The sequence below is a fragment of the Abramis brama genome (genome assembly GCF_963993115.1).
Source record: "Abramis brama genome assembly, chromosome: 18".
Taxonomy (NCBI): Eukaryota; Metazoa; Chordata; class Actinopteri; order Cypriniformes; family Leuciscidae; genus Abramis; species Abramis brama.
In genome coordinates this window covers 560028-582340 of record NC_139980.1, presented here as the reverse complement: position 1 = coordinate 582340, position 22313 = coordinate 560028, and the positions used below count along the sequence as shown (strand labels likewise).

General features: G+C 38.5%; 1 pseudogene across 1 annotated transcript in view; it reads left to right on the top strand.

Annotated features, from left to right (window-relative positions):
- The first annotated feature begins 970 nt into the window (after positions 1-970).
- LOC311068875 (protein NLRC3-like) overlaps positions 971-22313 on the top strand; it is a 25427-nt pseudogene continuing 4084 nt past the window's right edge. The window contains exons 1-3 of the transcript XR_014609522.1: positions 971-2821; positions 13800-13973; positions 14064-14237. The product of XR_014609522.1 is annotated as a protein NLRC3-like (transcript). The remainder of the gene's footprint in view (positions 2822-13799; positions 13974-14063; positions 14238-22313) is intronic.

Genomic DNA, 22313 nt, shown 5'->3' with positions numbered 1-22313 from the left:
TCAGCCATCACCCACACTGCCTCATTATATATGTTCATCAGTAATGGAGACTCTTCAGCACTCAATAACTTCTGTGGTAAAGCCATCTGGCCCCGGAGACTCAGAGGAGGCAGGGACCCGATTACCTCCACAGTTTCATTCATCGTAATAGAGGAATACACTCCCTGTTTCTGCTCTTCTGTCAACTTAAGGCAATTTAATGAGTTCCAGAAAACCTCTATATCTCCAACCCCTGCTTCACAGGAAGATGTGGATAAATACAAATGAAAATGTCTAAAAACTTCATTAATATCCTCTGGCTTAGTAACAGTTATTCCCCCAGTGACTGAATAGCAGGAATTAGCGCAGACATTTCTCTGTGTTTAATATAGTTCGCCAGAAGCTTGACTGATTTATCGCCAGATTCAAAATATTTCTGCCCTGAACAATCTAAACTCAACCTTCTTAGATAGTTTATCATTATACCTATATTTCAATCTTGGTGTATATCTCAAGCCTTCATGTGTGGTCTTTTTCATCATCTCTGATTCCCTCTTTTTGATTTCTCTTTCCAAATTAGCCAGATCTTTAATATTAATTGTTATAATATGATATATATTGCACTGAATGCACACAGAGAGATGAGTTCGGTTTTTATTTCTGATTTTACCTCAAATCTGTGGACAAACGTTCAGTGATGGAAAATTAACTTTGATCTCGATGTCCAGATATAAGAAACTTATTGTCTAACAGAATCTCTGGTGTCAGATTGAGGATGAAGGTTTTGATGTGAAGTTAGTGAGTTTGTTCCTGGTCTCTGTCACCTTCAGCTGTGATGGAAAACTAACTTTTGAACTGGAACTGAAATGTAAGACATTAATTATTCAGATTGACATCTGTATTGATTTACTATATTTTCATTTTATTTATAGATTTAAATCATTTATTTTAATCAAATCATCTTCTTTTTCCCCCTTTTTTGTTGTTTCAGCAGAGTAGTGGATAGAGATGATCCGACTGGAGATTCTCCTCAACCAGTGAATGATGAACTACAGAGAGTCAAAGACCGACACAAAACCAGCATGAAGAACAAGTATGAGAGATTATTTGAGGGACTGAAACTCCAGGAGAATGAAACCCTCCTGAACAGGATCTACACACAGCTCTACATCATAGAGGGAGAGAGAGGAGGAGTGAATGAAGAACATGAGGTTTTACAGATGGAGAAAACAGCCAGAACACAACACTCACAAGACACTCCAATCTACTGCAATGACATCTTTAAAGCCTTTCCTGAACCAGGACGCGAGGAGAAAGAGCAGATCAAGACTGTTCTCACTAAAGGCATCGCTGGAATCGGGAAAACCGTCTCTGTGCAGAAGTTCATCCTGGACTGGGCCGAGGGAAAAGACAATCAGGATGTAGATTTCATGTTTGTGCTTCCATTTCGAGAGCTGAACTTGATCCGAGATCATCAGTACAGTCTTCACAGACTTCTGCTGGACTTTCACCCTGAACTTCAAGATCTGGACTCAAAGATTTATGAGGAGTGTAAAGTTGTGTTGATCTTTGATGGTCTGGATGAAAGCAGAATCACACTGATGTTTTCAGACGCTCAGGAAGTTTCTGATGTGACTGAGACTTCATCAGTGGGTGTGTTGATGTCAAAGCTCATGAAAGGAGATCTGCTTCCCTCGGCTTTCATCTGGATCACCTCCAGACCAGCAGCAGCCAATCAGATCCCCTCCAAATACATCCACCGTCTGACAGAGATTCAGGGATTCAATGAGCCTCAGAGAGAGGAATATTTCAGGAAGAGAATCAGTGACGAGCATCAAGCCAGCAGAATCATCTCACACATCAGAAGAGCAAGAAGCCTCCACATCATGTGCCACATACCCGTCTTCTGCTGGATCTCCTCCACTGTGCTTCAGAAGCTCCTGGAAGAAGATCTGAGTGCAGAAATCCCTCAAACTCTGACTGAAATGTACATCCACTTCCTGCTGATTCAGATCAACATGAGGAATCAGAAGTATGAAGAGAGAGATCCAGAGAAACTCCTGCAGTCCAACAGAGAAGTGATTGTGAAACTTGCTGAAGTGGCTTTCCATCAGCTGATGAAGGGCAATGTGATGTTCTATGAGGAGGACCTGAGAGAGAGCGGCATAGACGTCACTGACGCCTCAGTGTATTCTGGGATTTGCACTGAGATCTTTAAGGAGGAATCTGTGATTCATCAGAGGAAAGTCTACAGCTTCATTCATCTGAGCGTCCAGGAGTTTCTCGCTGCTTTCTATGTGTTTTACTGCTATTTAATAAAGAACAAGGAACCACTGCATGAATTCAATTTTTCCAGATTTGACTCTCTGTATGATCTACTAACATCAGCAGTAGATAAAGCCCTCAAGAGTGAGAATGGACGGCTGGATCTGTTCCTGCGGTTCCTGCTGGGCGTCTCACTGGAGTCCAATCAGAGACTCTTACAGGATCTACTGACACACACAATGAACAGCTCACTGACCATCAGGAGAATCACACAGTACATTCAACAGGAGATCAAAGATGAGCAGAATATTAATCATCTCTCAGCTGATCAATCCATCAATCTGTTCCTCTGTCTGCTTGAAGTGAAAGATCAGACTCTGTCCAGAGAGATTCAGGAGTTTGTGAAATCAGACAAACACTCAGAGGAGGAACTCTCTCCGTCTCAATGCTCTACAATCTCCTACATGCTTCAGATCTCAGAGGAGCCGCTGGATGAGCTGAACCCCATGAAATACAACACATCAGCTGAGGGTTGAAGAAGACTGGTACCAGCTGTGGTCAACTGCAGAAAAGCTCTGTGAGTGTTTAATCATTAATAGCTAAATAATCCTTTTTAATAATGCACCTTACATCTTTAAAGGGGTCATGACTAGGGTTGCCACCCGTCCCGTAGAATACGCAATCGTCCCGTATTTAAAGGTAAAATGATGCGTCCCGTATCAAACCAATACAGGACGCAATTTGTCCCGTATATTACATAGACCCACATAGTTAAATAAACAAATAAGGATTTTTCAGTGTGAATAATACTAATAGTAATTAATGAAATCAATTTCACAAGATATAGTAGAGAAGCTCAGTAGCGCGTGATCGCATGTTATGTCTTTTTCCCCATAGCGACAGTTTCAAGAACATGCGCCATAAACAGGCGTAATGCGCAGTTTTATAATGTTGAGCTCACTTATCTCCAGATATCTGAATGGGAAAAAGGTATCAGTGGGTCTGTCCTGTAACTAATGATGAACGTAAGGCGAACTGCACAGTTTAATTTGTTCACCCGGTGGACTTCTGACTTACAGCATTGTGCCATGACAGACAAATCTGTGCTTTTAAAGGTATAACGTTTAGGCCTATTGTTTTATTGTTTTTGGATAATCTCTTAATATAATATTCCATACATTGTCAGAGCTTGATAGACAGGTAACTATTAAATTTGTAGACGTTATTAGACAGATTAATTAATATATTATAATTAATCTTATTTATTAATTTATCGTTTATAAATATTAATAATCTATGCATAATAAATGGTGATCATATCTGTCATAAATATTTTATGGCATTTTTAAAAGTTTAAAAGGTGCGAAATTATTTAAATAAAAATGGGACAATTAATGAAATAATAATTTAGTCACAATTTAAGTAGTAAATAAATAAAATAATAAATAAAATCATCCCATCCATGCAAAATTGTCAAAAACGTGACTACTGGTTTAGAATGTTTTTATTATCTATATTTATAAATAAATAAAATAATCAGATGCAAAATAATCATATCAAATGTTTTCCTTTGCAAGTTCACATACTTGATCCCGTTTCCCATGTTGTGTCATGTTGAAATAATCAGTTCCGAGCTCTTGACACATTTTTCTCAGGGTTCGTGTATGGGTGTCCCTTATTTCGCCTCACTGAAGGTCAAGTCATGACATGGAGTTTTTACATTGTTTTAATATATTCCTTGAGGTTCACTTACACTAGGGGTGCCAAACTCAGTTCCCTAGAGCACAGGTCTTCAAACCCTGGGTCCCCAGGATGATTTAAGGAAAATGGAGTTACATTTAAAAAAAAAAAAAAAATGTTTTTCATAAAATCATAGTAAGGAATAGGCAAATATATATTTGACTTAAATAATTAACAGACTAATAACACAAAATAAACTGTGCGACAGTACGCTGCTTAGTTTGGGTTATTTTTGTGAGGCGCTCCACAAACAAGTTGACGGAAAGGAAACCGAGACGACAGAAAGCACATCCTGTTTGTTTTATTTATTTTACAAAAGCACAATGTTCTGTTTTATTGTGAGTGTACACAAATAAAAGTAAATACTTAGCAGTTTCGATCAATCCTACTCTTATCTGTATGACCAAAATGACGGAGTATGTTTTTATGTTGATCGCACCGGCGCCTCATGCGTGACCGTTCTTCGTTTAGCTTTACGTTGTGTGGGTAGATGAACGAGACCGGGCAACACAAACTTCATACATGTTTGAATAAGACTAAAGTGCATTAAAGAACAAAATTACCTTTTAGTACAATAAACAAAACTCATATCAAGCCTTTGAGACTGAGCTTCAGCACAACTCACCTCTCTTAAGTCACGCTTATCACAAACTGAAGGAGAGCAACCAGAACCGAAACATAAGCTACGACCCCGTGTCCACATACGTGGACATCACATTTTTGGCTGTGTGCAGCATAATACTTCATTCTGTGTAACCGGAACATGTTTTTCACAAACGCGGACACTTACACTGCCATCTGGTGGTGTCAGGAGAAAAACGTAACAATAATAATGTCAAGATGGCGGAGAACACAGGCGAAATGTCACGCGTCCACATCAGACCAAAACGTCCACAAGGTAAAAAAATTAATAACATTTCATTGTTGATTCTTGTTAAGTTATGCATAATAGTGTTGTATGATTAAAATGGCATGCACATTTGACAAACTTTTGTAACAGGAAAGATTTACAAGGCTGCTAACTTTGATGTCCACATATGTGGACAATGGGACTTAGCTTCGATGAAACTGTATAAGAATGTTAGCAAAAAAATGAAAACTTGTAGTTGCACTGAGCTTCGTGACGCACACTGGCTCACTCACTCGAGCGCACACACACACTTACTCACACAGGATCACACACGCACACTCTTGCTCACTCGCGATCGTGCGCGCACACACACACTTACACAGGATCACACACGCACACGCTCGCTCACTTTGGAGAAGTTGAAGTTTTGGAGTGTTACAAAAAAGAAAGCAAATTTTCAAGTTTTTTTGGATATGTTTTTTATTTGGATATAAATTTTGTTTTTCCATATCAATGTTCAGAAGTGGTGATCGGTTGACAGTTCCTCCCCTCTCTTTACCCAAGTGTCCAAGACATACGGCCGCAGGTCAGATGAAATGACCACAAAGTCGATCATCGGCCTCCGGCCTAGGGTGTCCTGGTGCCATGTGCACTGATGGACGCCCTTATGCTTGAACATGGTGTTCGTTATGGACAAGCTGTAACTAGCACAGAAGTCCAATAACAGAACACCACTCGGGTTCAGATCAGGGGGGCTGTTCCTCCCAATCACGCCCCTCCAGGTGTCACTGTCGCTGCCCACGAGGGCGTTGAAGTCCCCAAGTAGAACGACGGAGTCCCCAGTCGGAGCACTTTCCAGCACCCCTCCAGGGTCCAGGGATCGGGTCGCCGAGGCCCCCGCCTTCGACTGCCGCCCGATCCTCTAAGCACCGGCCCCTTACAGTCCCTCCAAATTGTCTAGAGAGAGGGAAGTCTGGGCATCTCTGCTTAGACTGCTGCCCCCGCGACCCGGCCCCGGATAAGCGGAATATGTATGTATGTATGTATGTATGTTCAGAAGTTATACAAGAGTAACAACAAAAAATGTTCAGGCACAGGCTGTAAATAAAAAAGATTTGCACTTTGTTACACAATGGTGTATTGATATTTTCTGTGAATACAGAGCCAGTGTCCACATATGTGGACATAATTTTTTTCAAAAAGTGCTTCATGTTCAAAGATAATATCTGGTTATTATATGTATTGGTCCCTCCTAACCCCAAAAAGCTAGAAGAAATCTAAAATGCACGCCAAACCAAAGCTCGGGTCTTAGGAGTATTAAAGGAGCCACGCGCCATATTTAGCAATACTGAAAAATCACCATATAACCATAGAAACATGACATCTCAAATAAAAGAAATCAACATTAAAAGAATTAAATGAAATATTAAAAGAATAATATATTCCAGAATAATAAATGAGTATATAAATATAACAAATGGTAATAACAAAGGGAGAGATTGAGTGAAATTAATAAATAAATATAACACCTGTTACACGCGCACACATCATATTCCAGCATTGCAAACTTGACATCGCAGCCTGTTCATTATCAAAATAAAATGGTCAACCTAACATAAGAAATTACACTGCTCAGTTTAAATAGTCAGTAATACCATTCGTGCCATTCAGCGTGAGCACCGCTCCACTGTGGTGTTTCCAACCACATTTAGCATTCGAGCTAGTGAAGTATGAAGCCTATAATAAATAATAATTTAACATCCAAATACATCACAAATATGGAAACATTTGGATTCGAATGATAGAGTAAAGGGGGTCGCACACCGGACACGCAGCTCAGCACCGCGCAGCACCACGTCTTTTAAATTCGAACACATTATTCTCTATCAGTGTACACACACCGGCGGCGTCTGTCCGCGGCGCCCAGCTATGGCTCAGGACCTTATTCAAAATGCTGCCACGCCACAGAGCGTCATTTACATAGATTTACATTAAATGTACATTTACTTGTCTCAAATCGTCGTTAATGTATATACTGACTTCACCCTGTGCTGCAATATACATTTAGTTTTACATTCATTCACAGAAATCAGCTGCTTGGATGAAAATTGCTGATGTTATCGGATTTTCAGGTGATATTCTCAATTCATTCAGTTAACGGACGCTCTGAGGTAAAGTGAATTCAGGCTGCAGTCTTAGCAATGATTGTATTTAATTGTACAGTACAATCATAACATAGTACAGGCATTATCTTAATTTCATAATGTCCTTAAACATAACAATATTGCTGGCCATAAACTGAGAAAGTGCGCGTCCGATGTGTGATACCTCGAGTTGTCCTAGACGTGGCGCGGCGCTGTGCGTCCGGTGTGCGACTCCCTTAAGGCTACGTGAGCCTAACACCAGTTACTTTCAGTTTCACTTTAAATAATTTTGTTTTAGCTTGTTTGTTATTTACTGATATTTTTTCATTCTTAATTTGTATATATATAATAATATATATATACAATAATAATATAATATATAGTATAATATATATATAATATAGCTAGATCAAATTAGTGCAGAATCATCTTTGCGTTGCGATCGAGTCAAGGATCAAGTGCATGTGCATCATCAAAAGCGATTGTTAGGAAAAGTGCTGAGCTGTATTTTTGTGCTATCTAGTGGTTTAAAGTAGAATAAAGTCAAATGCGCATTTAGCCCCTTTTATAGTATTTAAGTATTCTTATGTTTGGCTTGACTGGGTATAAAGTGTTTTAATTCTACTATATATGGTGTAAAAACATCTGAGTGCTGCCCTCTTCAGGTTGAACGTGACTACTGCAGTTGAATTTTCCTTTTGGAAGTTGTGGTGCCCTGTGACGTAAGCAGGTATGAGCTCACCATGCCGTGCCTACAGAGAGAGATTCTGTTAAACTGTAATAAGCCTCGTGTTTTGTTTAAAACTATTGATTCAGTTATTAATGTTCCGTAACTTGTCTGTGTTGATGCCTGTGAAAACTTTCTAAGCTTTTTTTATTGATAAAGTCACTTCCACTAGGGCTGTAATTTCACCTTCTGCCTGGGACCCCTCAGTCTCTGTCCTCTGCTCTGCTGTCTTTGATAAGTTTGAGCCTGTGACTTTGTGTGTGTTACAGGTGATTGTTGGTCATTTGAAGCCCTCAGGTTCTCCACATGATATTATCCCTCCTCGACTCTTTAAGGAGGTTTTTCCCACTGTAGGACCATCTGTTCTTGCAGTTGTTAATAGTAGTCTGTCCTCAGGTGTGGTCCTTGAAATTTTTAAACATGCAGTAGTGCAACCTCTGCTTAAAAAACCTGGTCTTGATCCTGCAGATCTTGCAAATTTCAGGCCTATCTCCAAACTACGTTTTATTTCAAAAATCCTGGAAAAGATGAAATCAAATAATGGCTTTTTTGAAAGACCACAATATCCTCAAAGTTTCCAGTCCGGTTTTAAATCTCTACACAGCACAGAATCGGCTCTTTTAAAAGTTTTTAACGGTATCTATTTAGCTACCGATTCTGGTGACTATAGCCGCTTTCCGACCTGAGGAACCTTTTCACAGTTCCTATAATTATTGGCTAAAGTACCCGTATGTTCCTGCGGTGCAAACACGCCGACTAGGAACAACTCTAGTTCTAGGAACAGAGTAGGGTCTAAACCAGCGCTATAGGAACTACCCGTGACGTTAGTGTACGCTGATGACCGAACGCACGCAAAACACCAGCACCTGCCATTTTTAAAACAGCTATATGTAAACACACAGATTATAGCCTATATATTTACTCCAGAAACTAGATACAAACATGGAAAACAGTGATAGCTGGGCATCTAAACCTTTATGCTGAAGAGAAAATCCAACGCAACTTTGAGGGGACCAAGTCAAACATGAGTATGTATTTCTGCTCAGCTAGCAACACTGGACATCAACCACACGGCATAGGCTAATAACTTTTTTTTCATATACTGTGTACTTTCTATAACAATTCTATCTAATAACATGTTAAACAGTACTGTTAGACAGATTGCTAACTAATGAACACAGAGAATGCGAGCATTGTTTGCTCTGGCGTTCTCAGCGCCGTCAAAATAAAAGTCCGTCGCTCCATCAAAATAAAAGTCACCGTGCTTGCGTCACTCCCTTACCCCTCCTACCAGTTCCTATGGCCACTTGGCCAGTGCGAACGCAAACAGCAAAACCGAGTTTGGGGGAGAGTAGTTCATAGAACTGTTTAGAAGTGGACAGTTCCTATAACCAAGTTCCTGTAACTACTTGGTCAGAAAGCGACTTATGTTTTTCTTGTGCTTCTTGATTTAACTGCTGCATTTGATACTGTGGACCATGAAATTCTGATGTCTCATTTGGAGCATTGGGTGGGCATAAAGGGCATAGCGCTTGAATGGTTCAGGTCGTATTTGGAAGGTCGTACTCTCTGTGTCAGCTGTGGGAACTCTGAGTCCTCTTCTGCACCTCTCTCTTGTGGGGTCCCTCAGGGCTCAGTTTTGGGCCCTCTTCTCTTTTCTCTTTATTTGCTGCCGCTTGGCTCAATAATTAGGAAGCATGGCATGTCATTCCACTGTTATGCGGATGATAGCCAGATTTACAAGCCTCTTAAAAAGAATGACACTGTCAGACCGTTAATGGAGTGTCTTGATGATATAAATGATATGATATGGCTATTAATTTTTTAAGTTTTAATGCGAATAAAACAGAAGTGATGATTTTTGGTGGCACCACTGGGACCCGTTCTGTTGAGTTGGGTGCTTTGGCCCAGTAGCCTACACTAAGCCAGTCATCACTTATCTAGGGGTTAAAATCGACTCTGACCTTAAGCTAGACAGTCAGATTAGAGCAGTAGTTAAAACAAGTGCGTCTTTTAACAGGAACGCATAAACATGAGCACATTTCCCCCATTTTAGCCTTGCTTCACTGGCTTCTTGTACAGTTCAAGATTAACTTTAAAATTATTTTATTTGTTTTTAAATCGTTAAATGGTCTTGCCCCACCCTACATTTCTGAGCTACTTCATCTTTATACACCCACTCGTTCTCTCAGGTCAGCTGATCAACTGCTCCTGTATGACATGCCTCTTCAATCTCTCGTTTTAAATCCCTTCTAAAAAAACATATTTTTTTCTTTGGCCTTTAACACCAGAGGTTGACTTTTTTTTTTCTTTTTTTTTTTTTGGGTTTGGCTGTTTTTCGTATGTTTTGTTCTTAATTTGTTTTATATTGTATTTTATTTTTTGTATGAGTTATATATTGTTGTGTTCTGTTTTTGTATATTCTTCTGTATAGCACTTTGGTCTACTTTGGTCGTTTTATTGGTGCTGTAAAAGGGTTTAAGCATTTTTAGATGATTTAGTGTAGACAGACAGTTTTTGGAAACCACTAGTGTGGACTAAGAGCATTTTGAAAAGTAAATGCTGTTTTTAAATTGTGGCTTTTCAATTTGAACACTGTAGGAGCTAAAATAGGATTACTTTGTGTATGTTATAATTCAGTATCTCATATAATGTTACTGTGAGTTGACCCTATCTAGGGGTTGAAGTTGGAGACTCAAGGCCTCTGGGGATAATGGACCTGTGACTTCACCTGGGGGTGTGGTCAGAGCCGAAAGTGACAGTCTTTGACCTCATGGCCCAACTCCATGTGAAACAGATTCTATCTACATTATATCTTGACAGTCCTTTATTAACTTGAAATTTTGTAATTTACTTTTTTGTAATAGATACTACCTCAGTTTAGAATAACTATGCTATGGACAAGGGAACCCTATGGACAGTGAGTGTCAAGCTGTTCATCCACCAATGTGGACTACTTCTCCACAACGATCACATATTTCACAATATTTTACTTTATTTTATCTTTGTATTGCCAATTATTTATTCATCTGTTTTTCTAGTTTTTAAGGTGCTACTGCTGCCCCTTTAAAGCCCATGTTGCAGGTTAGAGTACCCAGTAAGCCAATGTATAGAAAAATAATGTAGGAACTAGATTTAAATATAAACATATACTTATAAAACGCTATTTAGGCTTCTGGAGTCGTTTTTGTGAGAAAATTTTACTTCCGCATTTGAAAACCGCCGAACCGGAAGTGACGTAACGGGAGGGAGAGCGGTCAAAGTAAACAATAGGAAAGCAATGGATCGCAATGACAGCTCGGAAAGCTGGGGGAATTGTAGCCTAAATGTTTACTCTTATGATATATATAATTTATATAATTATGATGATATCATATAATTATGAGCCTGATATGAAGCCAAGTAAGCAGGACAGACCAGGATTAGACAGAACAACGGTGAGTTGTGGTGTGAGGAGAACAGGGCGAGAGAACAGTGTTAGCTTATAGATGTATTCACGTTAGCCGACGACATGTATAACACTATGCTCAGATCACAATACTGTACAGATTATTATCATCATGTATCAGGCAATAGCAAATCTAGTATTTAGACCCTTACCTGCATGTGTTGTGTGTGTCAGCCATTAGGAGACAGTTTCCAGAGGAAGAGGGCTTTGAATTGACCCATTTGGTGACGATGAATAAAAAAAAATGGTCACAATCACAACTGTCTTACTGTATAAAAACTTTATATGTAGAAACAGCCAACACAACATAAACAATAAAGTCGGTTTGTACAGATTGAAAATGAATAATAGAACATAATATATTATATTAATAATAATAAGTGTCGGCTGCAGACTAATAACAAACGCATAAATGCATTACATTACAAGTTTATGTAGGATATGTTAATGAATTAAATTAAGACAGGCACATTTTGTAAAACAGATGTACAATAAGTGATCTCTGACGGATCCGTGAGCGTCATGTTTCCCACTGGTGGCCGAACCACATGCTGACGGCGGACCGTCACCGGGCGACCCGATGAAGGAGCCGGGACAGTGTGCACATATCGCCGGGATTATAATCATCCGGTCTATAGTGAACGCTACACACTACCGCGTTATTCAAAGCAGAAGCTGAAGTGAAGTCCCGTCTCTTACCCTGCACAGAACGCACACAGGCACGGAAGATCGCACCGTCCTTTTTCTTATTCGGAAACCTGTGGACTCGATGTCCTGACAGGCCATAATTCACAATCATTTACCACGACGATGATTAATTGAAATACAATAAGCACCGAAAACACTGAATCATGACCGCTCCAACTTAATACCAACCTACTCAGCACTGAGCGAACACAGAGCCGGCAAACGACTCCCTCTCGTGACGTCATATGACGCGTAGAGCTTTAATTCTCTGCCCGAGCCTGGACTCGGGTCGGGCCGATATTTCCCGCCACTGTCCTCGGGCCGGGTCGGGTCGGGCCCTTGATAAAGCACGTCACGTGTCATGCGCAGCGTCTAGTCCACTTGCACTCGCAGTCTCGCATCACACCTGCTGTGCGTGCTGTAGGCTATTCTGTTGCTATTCTAAGTGCGACATGGATCTTGAAGAAGCAAAGAAAAAAATTAAAACAGGAGAATTAACTTTGAGCAAGTTTGGAGGAAAATCGGAGGTATGGACACATTTTAAACTAGTCGTGGGGAGTGACAACATAATGTGTTGGCTTTGTCTCGTGCATTAAATGCGCACCTATGACAGCAAACAAAAAAACAAAAAAAACGGGGACTTCCACGATGAACAGACAAGCAGTCTTGCCATGACAGAAATTATTATAGTAGTCAGCCTCAGTCCTCAATATCCGCTTTTGTTACTTTGTTTTCCGATCCATTCAACTATTTCTGAATAAACAAACAACTTAGTTTGCATGCTTCTTCCTTGTCGCATTAGGTCTATTCATTAAGATAATAATTAATGAATGCACGCACAATTATGAACTTGATAAATGTTACAGATATGTTTTACTACAAACAAATGCCTTTCAACTTACATGTGCAAAATTCAGAATAAAATGAATGTGCTGCAATTTGTACAAAAAGAGAGTCTGTAGTACGTGTTTTAGCCATTAAATAAGCACATAGTTTCAAGTTTGTTAAGTTTTGTTTTGAAGAAAGCTTTTCTTTAAAGTGAATTTCGTTTAGTATAAATTGTCTTAATTTTAATACATTTTCCATCAACCAATTGCCTGGTTTTAATACATAAAAAGCAATATAGCAGATATTATAATCATGACATGAAGTCGCCGGCGCGCCACGGTCACACCATTTGAAACTCGTAAAACACGCTGTCACCGAATTTACAAATGCACATCTTGCTTGTTGCTCACACATATTATGTTGAAATAACAATATGTTGAAGTAACATTATTAATAATAATGAATATTTAAGAATATTTGATTGAATGCTGAATGTTGTGCTTGTTCAATTTAATAAAATTAAAACTTTAATTGTGATAATTAAAATAATTGAATATTGAATATTGCGTGGCCAATTTTTGCTCATTTATTAATAGTATTTATAATATATATATAACTGCGCAGCTCCCTCCTGTAGCCTAAATGAGCACAGCAGCACCTGCTTAAAAAAAATTCTGGCGCCGCCCCTGGTTATAACGGCCCACATATTAAAAATGGTCGGGTTTAAATCGGGCTCGGGCTCATAATTACAGTGAACGTAACGGGTCGGGCCGGGCTCGGACACAACGTGCTCGGGCTCGGGTTGGGTCGGGCTTGATTTTTTGGGCCTGATTTAAGCTCTAATGACGCGATGGTGAAAAAAAAACGTTTTCTATTAAATTTGTGCCCTTATGTCTTGCAAAACAATTTTTAATCCTGCATTTACTTTTCATATGGTATTTTTATACAAGGTTATATTAATTTTGAAAAAATAAAAAAACCTGCAAGATGCTCTTTAAAGAAAAGCACCCTGAACCCAAACTTATTGTGCAGTATTTACTCTCTTCTAGTCTTGTTGGCTGTAATCTCACTAGTCAGGATTGTGAAATTGTGTCATCAGCTCTGATCAGATCTGACTGTGTGTGTCTGTAGGTTGTCTGGCTACATGGTGACAGAGGAAGGCTGTGGTTATGTGTCTTCAGCTCTGAGTTCAAACACATCACACCTGAGAGAGCTGGATCTGAGTAACAATGACCTGCAGGATTCAGGAGTGAAGATTATTTCGGATGGACTGAAAAGCCCAAACTGTCAGCTGCAGATCCTAAGGTATTTAAGAACATATGAGAGATTATTTACAGTCTGCCACTCATAATATTGATGTGTGTTTGTAGATGGTCTGACTGTGTGTGTCTGTAGGTTGTCTGGCTGTATGGTGACAGAGGAAGGCTGTGGTTATGTGTCTTCAGCTCTGAGTTCAAACCCCTCACACCTGAGAGAGCTGGATCTGAGCTACAATCACCCAGGAGAATCAGGAGTCAAGCTGCTCTCGGACAAACAGATGGATCCAAACTGCGCACTGCAGATACTCAAGTATGTGGGACAATAAGAGGCCTGGTTTACACCTGGTATTAAGATCTGTCTGTCTCAGGTGATCTGACCACAAGTCGGTTACTCTCATTTGGGTGTAGAGCTATTCCAGCGTTATCGACGTGACATTTACAGTCAAAACTTGAAATATAAATTCTCATAGAAAGTATTAATTACCAATATATTGAATAGGGCTGTCAAGTTGTTAAAACTTTTAATCTGATTATTAACATGATGTGGCAATTAATCAATCTAACAATCTTATTAATTAATCAAATGAATAGCAGATTAGTCGCACATCAAGTCATTGTGTAAAGCATCAAATAGACATTACAAAAAGTAGCTTCAGAAAGAAATATATGATTCAGCATAGAATTTATTACACATACATTTTTGGACAATGACGTTGAGTAAAGGATGACTGAATTTTAATTTTTGGATGAACTATACCTTTAATGTTTTTTTTTATAATATGGAAATCTGAAAAAAATAATAATAATGAAATTATACTCTAAATAAGAAACTAAAACTACCAGTAGGTGGCGGTAAATGTATTGATGATTAAGTCATTGAATTTGTCACGTTTCCTAAGCGTGGTGCAGGTAGAAGGCAAGATGAACATCAACAAGGAAAACCTAAACCAAACTCAGAACAAATCTTAATGAGAACCGAACACAGAAGACTGAACCACAGGCAGATATATACTGGGAGAAAACAAAGAGAACTAATTAGGCTACAGCTGAAAACAATGAGTAATCAAATTAGAAACCATGGTGACAAATAAACGAGCTTACTGAGGTAGAGTAATGGTGAAAACAAAGTCCAAATACAATGAACTGTTACAGAATCATTCATTAGTTTCATTCAAACGGCTGATTCATTCAGGAATGATCCATCTTTATAATTGGTCAATTGAATCATTGGTTCATCCGATTCATCCAAAGCGTGGTTTCAGAAATGAAACGCCACTGTCATGGTGTCAAGTCAAGTCACCTTCATTTATATAGTGCTTTTAACAGTATAGATTGTTTTAACCCTTAGGGGTCTAATGTGTTTTAGGGGTCCTTGAGTTGTTTTGACATGCCCTGACATTTGTGCTTTTTTTAGTTGCTTATAAACATATTAATGGCAAAGGTGTAATTACACTCTATTCAGCACAAACAGGGCTACCATAATATGTGAGCAACATGTATGTACATGTTTGTATTTTTGAGAGAATAATGTTTATGCATGGTTATTGAAAAAACAAAAAAAATGAAAGTTTCTGAAATAGAGTCACTTAGAGGGAAATACTAGAAATAATGCGAGGACAAAATAAATATATATGTATCTCACTCTTTCATTTATTTAGAATATAGTTAACAATCCAAATATAAATTCAAGTCAAGTCAAGTCATCTTCATTTATTTAGCGCGTTTAACAATGTAGATTGCTCCAAAGCAGCTTTACAGTGATAATAGGAAATTAAAGTAACAGAGATTGCTTTGGCTTTATAGCAGCTCTAGAATAAACTTATTGTCCAGCTAAAGTTTTGATTGATTCATTTCCGTCGCAACGATCATTAGTTATTAACTCAGGGGCCGCTAACACGTGTAGGATATGAAGGCGAACCAAACACAAATGATTCTTCCAGGTGATTCATTTAAACATAATTCCACACAGAACTCAACACCTCAGACCCCAAATCACCAATCCAGAACCATATAATCCAGGCTCCAGCCAGTCTACGCTAAAAACAACGAAAAACCCCAGCTAAGAACTTTATGGCCATGTAAGCTTCAAAGAGATGAGTCCAACTAAAGGAAGAAAGTTGTCAATGTTAGATAGTTTGGAAAAGACTGAGTGGTTCAGAGATGGCAAAGATCAGGGCCCGACCAAGATAACGGCAGAGGTTGCTTGATCCCACAACAGATATACAAAACAGATCTTCTTCTTCTTAAGGACCTCTGAACGACCCCAGGGTTGAAATCTCTTATAACCACAGAGACTTTACATATCAAAATACATAAATTCATCCCAAAACAATTCTTGACTGACTTATAATCAAACATCGTATACTACATAATTTTATATTGTGTCTACAACCTATATATGTGTCTATTATGATTAGTCATGTAATTGTTATAACTATTATATGTTCGAATGAAAGTGTGTCTTGTTTCCTATCAGTACGACCGTATGTTCACAATTATGAAGGTGGCTTGATTGAAATCTGTGTAAAATGTTTCGTAATCTTATACTAGTAATGATGTCTAAACTGTGGCCTCTGTACTCTCTGCTAGAGCTGGAGAGTAAAGAGATCACAGATAATGCATGATTTAGGTTTGCTAGAGAAGATTCCAGAATGCATTAGAATGCATCCAGACAGACGAGTAACCATGTAGACGAGCAGACGAAAGAACTCAAATCAAACTCAGAAGAACATGGGTTAAACAGCTTCATTCAAGCCATCTAACTACTCTGGTCTCAATTCTCTTTCTCTTACTTTTCGTTTCCGTATTTTACGCTGATAAAGGGAATCCCCAAAAGGAACTCAAAGACAAGCAAGTAGCCTCCAGACTCTTAGCTGAACTGCTGCATTGATATAAATTTAATAACCCGCCTAAGAAACGATAGAAGGGTTAAATTAATGATTGATGGTTCATTCAGGGCATGTCTTATAAGTGCATATAGAAGCTTGGTATTTCATCATCTCATTCTTAAAACTCATTCTTTCCTCACTCTCTTTCTTTCTGCAACTCGTATGAATGTGTGTGCGTGTGTTAGATATTAGTTTTATGTGTTAGAATAATCAGTAAAGTCTTGTTTGTATTTTAAAGATAATTGTTCTTGTGTTATGTGCTTACGAATTTAATGTCTTAAACTGCTGATTTAAGTTACCTTGCTAATAAATAGTGTGTATGTATATGTATATCCGCTGCAGAGCTGGTAGTTACGGCCGTTTCAAATGAACGCTGGACGAGTCATTTGCTCGACCGTAATAAGTGATTCTTTCGAATTCCCTATAAATTAATAATTCCCTTTGAGCTAAATTGACCTGTCAGACCCCTACACACGACACCGTTTTAACAGAAAACTCTTAAGTTCTCTCTACGCAAAATTTAAAAACGCGAACCAGTGAGAACGCTGATGGCGTGCACATGCGCATTACGAGTTCAGTCTATGGGTATGTGCGTTTGAATATATGTGCGCAGGCGTGTAGTTCTTTCCTACAAACCAACCCTCAACAAACTACTTGTCTGGCCTTAAAGTTTATAATACAGAATTTTTATCGCTTCCACGTAATTATCCCAACAACGCTTTATCTGTACAGAGGTAAAGGGAGTGGGGGGGGGGCCTTCACAGGGGAGAGACTAGTTGACACTTCAGGACTGCGTTGTCGTCACGTCCAGGCGAAGGTCCTTCATCAGATCTGGATATGGTCTGGATCCGGCTGACTGCGGTAAACCTCGGGATAAACAGAGAGACTAATATTAGCATAGACAACATTATTCTTTTGATGTAACGAGTACATCAGGATTTATGGGAAGTGTTCCCGGTTCCGGCTGACCTAATCTATGCAGCCTAATATTGAATTATAGAAGTCTAAAATGTATTATGTGAATGCTAGGTCAAAGAGATGTGTCTTTAGTCTAGCTTTGAACTGACAGACTGTGTCTGCCTCCCGGACAATGGTAGGAAGATTGTTCCAGAGTTTTGATGCTAAATAGGAAAAGGATCTACTGCCAGCAGTGATAAGATGATAAGAGCAAATCATTTGTGACTCTGATGAGAGCAGTCTCAGTACTATGGTACGGTCTAAATCCTGACTGGAAATCCTTGCAGATACCATTTCTTTCTAAAAAGGAACAAGGATACTGCCTTTTCTAGTATCTTTGACAGGGGATGCGGTGATTAAGCTAAAGTCCCAAAAAGTCGGCGTGTTCCTTTAAGGGCCCACGGCGTTGGACTATTCCAACTCATATATTGGAATATATTTTTCTGGCTGTTCTCTTAAGGGCCTGAGTGTGCTCGTTGTACCACGGCGTTGGACTATTTTCTTTAATCTTCATTAAGCGCAAAGGAGCAACTGTGTCTTAAGTGCTGGAAAAGAGAGAGTTAAAAGTTTTGCAATATTGAGTTCTTCTAAGCTATCTGGGAAGCTGAGATGATGAAAATGATCAGGACGTTTATTAATAAAGCAGTCTTTAGTGGCAGAAGTGATAGGTCTAACATATTTGTAACATGAAGTTTACACAAGACTAGATAATGATCTGAGATGTCATCGCTCTGCTGCAGAATCAACATTTATTCCATGTGATAATATTAGATCTAGAGTGTGATTACGAGAATGAGTAGGTCCTGACACGTGTTGTCTAACACTGTTGTTGTTCAGAATGTTTTTAAATGCCAATCCCAATGCATCTTTTTCGTTATGTGTATATTAAAATCACCAACAATTAGTACTTTATCTGCAGCCAGTACTAATTCTGATAGAAAGTCAGCAAATTCTTTGATAAAGTCTGTATGGTGCCCTGGTGGCCTGTATACAGTAGCCAGCACAAATCTCAAATGTGATTTATCATTTACACTAGATACTGATACATTAAACACCAAAACTTCAAAAGAATTATATTTAAAACAAGACTTCTCATTAATTCTGAAGATATTACTATAAATTACAGCAACACCTCCCCCTTTGCCTTTCAGACGAGGTTCATGTTAATAACAGTAATCTTGCGGGGTGGACTCATTTAAAGTAATATAATTGTCTGGTTTTAGCCAGGTTTCTGTCAAACACAGCACATCTAGATTATAGTCTGTAATCATATCATTAACAATAAGTGCTTGTGAAGTAAGGGATCGAATATTCAGCAACCTGAGCTTTATCATTTGCTCATCTGTATTATAGCTGTTTTTTATTTGTTGAACATCAATTAAATTTTTACCCTTAGATGGGTTTGGAAGTTTTTTGTATGTCCTTGTTCGGGGAACAGACACAGTCTCTATATGATGATATCTAGGTGAAAGAGGCTCTATGTGATGGGATTTATCTGACCTTGGTGACGTGAGACAGCTAGCAGACAGTCGGTTTAGCCAGTCTGTCTGCTTCCTGACCTGAGCCCCAGATTGTCATGTTTGAGCTCTAAGACTATGTGCCATATTACTAGAGAGAAGAGCAGTAATTAACTTCTGATTTATTGAACTGTTATATATAATCAGTATTGCACGTTCACTCGTGCTATTCTGGACAGAAAAACAGTACTTGTGTAATATTTTGCATTAAATGGACAGCCCTAATATTAAATCATCTGTTTATATTTTTTCTAAACCCATATAAATAGAAAAAATTTGAATTGGGTATCTAAGTGTTCCTGTGGACTATTAGTACCCAACCTTCTGCAGTGTTTCAATTGTCAAAAGTACGGACACAGGTATATGTTTCTGATACAGCTATAATAATATGTTGATAAAAAAATAAAATAAAAAGTATGGACACGGGTCCAATAGCTGCAACAACAAACACATCTGTTGTAACTGTGGTGAGGAAGGCCATGACTAGGAGAGTTGTGAAATACCATCAACATGTTGTCATTGCACAGGTGATCATTCAGCTGCATCAAAACTGTGTCCCATGTGGATCAAAGAAAAGGAGATACAGAAGGTCAGATGTACAAAGAGGATTAGTAAAGAAGCAAAGAACATGGTGGCTGCTGCCCATATTTTCATTTTGAATAAATATTTAACCTCTACTGTCAAAAAAGTTGTGAAAACCATAGATTGCCAGTCGGATATCACCTGAATGCATAGAGATAAACCCCAAACTGTAAACTATAGTAATCTTCTCTCAAGGATGAAGAATTCAGGAATTCAGAGCGACATTCATCTCAATCAGAGTTCAACAACTGAGAATCAAAAGGCAAATAAAAGAACAAGAAAAAGGCAAGATCTTCACAATCAAAAGAAGAAACTTCAAAGGCAAGACAAATTAAAGATGTGGAAATGAAAGGGAGTGAGCACCATAGTAGAAGCCTATCTCCTAAAGGCAGAATTAGGACAACTGTTCCTACTCTTCCTAATCGGTAATGGAAAACTTTATCATCCAATAGAAGTGTTGTGGTGTCAGGGCTAATTTTACGAAGTTGTAGCATTTAATTGTATTTATTTGTCCTCTTGTTGTTTGTCTTCAGGAGAAACAATTATCATCAATTTTACTATTTTTAATACCGTTGGCACCAATAACAAGCAGGCTTCTGGTGGTACTGCCATTTTAATAAGATATTATGTGATTCATAGTCATATCAATATTAACAGCAATCTACAGGTGACAGGAGTGCGATTGACTCTGCAGAAAACCAGTACAGTTCCTCTTCTGTGATCCACATGGGACACTGCACAGGTGATCATTCCGCTGCATCAAAACAATGACAACATTCTGATGTTTTTCACCACAGTTACAGCAGACGTGTGTGTTGTTGTTCTATTTACGTTCCTCCTGAATTTGACACACATGGACCTGGATCACCTTGTCGCTCATCTCCCTTTATTCTCATGGGAGATTTGAATTGCCACAACTTTCTGTGGGGCCATAATCATTGCAATACAAAAGGAAAGATGATGGAAGATTTTATAGATAACCATACCTTTCATCTTTTAAATAACGGATCAAATACTCATTTACATCCGGGACATGGAACATACTCTGCAATTGACTTGACAGTTTGTCAGCCTGAACTTTTTTTTAGACCTATCATGGAAAGTTTATCATGATCTTTTGAAAGTGACCATTTCCCAATCACTGTAATCGTTAAAGGAAGAGAGGAAGAAACAAAAGTACAAAGATGGCAAATTAAAAAGCAGTATCAGTTTCAAACTCTTTGTTATGAGAGATTTGCACGCTTTCCGAAGGACAGCCCAGGTGCTGTGCAGAATTACACAGGAATGCTATAAATCTATAGCAAATGATACTGTCCCAAGAACATCTCTAAACAACAAATCTAGAAGCTTCCATAGTTTGATGATTGATGTAAGGAAGATATAAAAGAGAGGGAAAAAGCTGAAAGACTTCTTCAGACATCCATCAACTGAACAGCTTATCAAGATGTGTAGAGCTGGTAAAAAGAAAAGCTGGAGAATATTTGTTTTCAGCATGTCAACAAGTTCTCCATCAAACAAAATATGGAACTTGATACGAAAAATGAAGGGCAAAAACAGTGGTCCTTAAATACAACATCAGACAACATGATTAATCTTGCCTTCAAAACAAGAAATTGCAAGCATTCTAGCAAAAACTTTTGAGAATAATTCATCAATTGAGAGCTTTCTGCTTTCTGGAGGAGAAAATTAACTTTAGCTCTAGTAATATAGAGCCATACAACCAGCTTTTCTCAATAGAAGAACTACAATGAGACACAGCTTTAAAACCATGTCAGTGGCAGTAGATTATCTGTCAATCCCTGCTCTCTCCTCATCTCCATCACTCTTTATTTTCCTCTCAGTCTGCTTATTTTGTCGTTTCTTCTCCTCCTAAAGGTAAGCTTTGACTTATTTAACTTTGACAACTTATTTCACTGAAGGTACGAAAGCTAGCTAATCATTTATACACTGAAGACTGGAGTAATGATGCTGAAAATTCAGCTTTGATCACAGGAATAAATTACACTTTACTATACATTCACATAGTAAACAGCTGATTTACACTGGAATAATATTTCACAATATTACTGTTTTTTGTTGTTGTTGTATTTTGAATGAAATAAATGCAGCCTTGGTGAACAGAAGAGACTTCTTTTAAAAACATTAAAAATCTTACCGATCCAAAAAGATGTTAGAAGTAATGTTATACTATATTATGCAATTATTTCACCACATTTATTATATACACCTGTAAAAATACTGCGGTCCGGCCCTCAGTGACCTCATATCTGGCTTAAATTCTGGCCCTTCGGCAGTGAGGAGGAGAGTCGCTTGATCGACTTGAACCCCCCCGTCCACGGGCACGACATGTTAGAAGATTACATTAGGATGTACGTCAGATCCGGCCATAGTTGTTATTATTGCTATTATTTTAATGTTTCTGCTGTTGTTGCATTTATTGAA